We start from the raw sequence: 2,019 nt of genomic DNA on the forward strand, positions 1-2,019 counted from the left end.
ACGATGCCCTCCTGGCCTTAATTGGTCGGGTCGTGCCTTCGGCGCTGTTACTTTGAAGAAATTAGAGTGCTAAAAGCAAGCCTACACTTTGGATACATTAGCATGGGATAACACCCTAGGATTCTGATCCTATTGTGTTGGCCTTCGGGATCGGAGTAATGATTAACAGGGACAGTCAGGGGCATTTGTATTTCATAGTCAGAGGTGAAATTCTTGGATTTATGAAAGACGAACAACTGTGAAAGCATTTTCCAAGGATGTTTTCATTAATTAAGAACGAAAGTTGGGGGCTCGAAGACGATAAGATATCGTCCTAGTCTCAACCATAAACGATGCCGACCAGGGATCAGCGGATGTTGCTTTTAGGACTCCGTTGGCACCTTATGAGAAATCAAAGTCTTTGGGTTCCGTGGGGAGTATGGTCGTAAGGCTGAAACTTAAAGGAATTGACAGAAGGGCACCACCATGAGTGAAGCTTGCGGCTTAATTTGACTCAACACGGGGAAACTTACTAGGTCCAGACATAGTAAGGATTGACAGACTGAGAGCTCTTTCTTGATTCTATGGGTGATGGTGCATGACCGTTCTTAGTTGGTGGGGTAATTTGTCTGGTTAATTTCGTTAACGGATGAGACCTCAGCCTGCTAAATAGCTATGTGGAGGTAACCCTCCATGGCCAACTTCTTAGAGGGACTATGGCCGCTTAGGCCAAGGAAGTTTGAGGCAATAACAGGTCTATGACGCCCTTAGATGTTCAGGGCCGCACGCGCGCTACACTGATGTATTCAACGAGTCTATAGCCTTGGCCGACATGCCCGGGTAATCTTTGAAATTTCATCGTGATGGGGATAGATCATTGCAATTGTTGGTCTTCAACGAGGAATTCCTAGTAAGCGTGAGTCATCAGCTCGCGTTGACTATGTCTCTGCCTTTTATACACACCGCCCAACGTTCCTACCGATTGAATGGTCCAGTGAAGTGTTCGGATTGCGGCGACGTGGGTGGTTCGCTGCCACTGATGTTGTGAAAAGTCCACTGAACCTTATCATTTAGAGGAAGGAGAAGTCGTAACAAGGTTTCCATAGGTGAAGCTGCGGAAGGATCATTGTCGATGCCTTATATGCAGTCCAACACGTGAATTAGTTTGAACACATACGGTGGGCTTGAGGTGTTCCACACCCCAGCTTGCCATTGGTAGCGGAGGGGAACGACGAAGTGCGTTCTCCTCTGCGCCAAAACTCAAACCCCGACGCTGAATGTGTCAAGGAAATTGAACTTTGCTCTGAGTGCATCTACATGGCACCGGATACGGTTCCCATGCGGGTTGTATTTTGGCACATTAATATAGAATGACTCTAAAAAACGGATATCTAAGCTCTTGCATCGATGAAGAACGTAGCGAAATACGATACTTGGTGTGAATTGCAGAATCCCGTGAACCATCGAGTCTTTGAATGCAAGTTGTGCCCGATGTCATTAGGTTGATGGCACGTCTGCCTGGGTATCACATATTGAAGCCTCATGCCAATTTCCTTTTGATAGGTATTGTGTAGGGTGGATGTTGGCCTCCCGTGAGCTCTTTCGTCTCATGGTTGGTTGAAAATTAAGACCTTGGTAGGGTGTGTCATGATAAATGGTGGTTGTGTGACCCACGAGACCAATCATGTGTTACTCTATTGAATTTAGGCTCTTTTACCCATTTACGTTTCCAAACGCTCGTGATGAGACCTTTGGTCAGGCGGGGCTACCAACTGAATTTAAGCATATCAATAAGCAGAGGAAAAGAAACTAAGAAGGATTCCCTTAGTAACGGCGAGCGAACCTGGATAAGCCCACCATAAGGATCGATCGCCCTCGACGTTTGAATTGTAGTCTGGAGAAGCGTCCTTAGCGGCGGACCGGGCCTAAGTCCCCTGGAAGGGGACGTCGGAGAGGGTGAGAGCCCCGTTGTGCTCGGACCTTGTCGCACCACGAGGCACTGTCGGCGAGTCGGGTTGTTTGGGAATGCAGCCCCAATCA

The 2,019-nt window shown here is 47.6% G+C and overlaps 1 non-coding gene and 1 pseudogene across 1 annotated transcript; both read left to right on the plus strand.

The window, feature by feature from the left end:
* The first annotated feature begins 1,351 nt into the window (after positions 1-1,351).
* Positions 1,352-1,507, plus strand: LOC127132875 (5.8S ribosomal RNA). Its single transcript, XR_007806881.1, has one exon. It is a non-coding gene; the product is annotated as a 5.8S ribosomal RNA (ribosomal RNA).
* Positions 1,508-1,724: 217 nt separating this feature from the next.
* The window catches only part of LOC127134301 (uncharacterized), a 2,793-nt pseudogene continuing 2,498 nt past the window's right edge, over positions 1,725-2,019 (plus strand).

Source organism: Lathyrus oleraceus, chromosome 3 (assembly GCF_024323335.1).
Source record: "Lathyrus oleraceus cultivar Zhongwan6 chromosome 3, CAAS_Psat_ZW6_1.0, whole genome shotgun sequence".
NCBI lineage: Eukaryota > Viridiplantae > Streptophyta > Magnoliopsida > Fabales > Fabaceae > Lathyrus > Lathyrus oleraceus.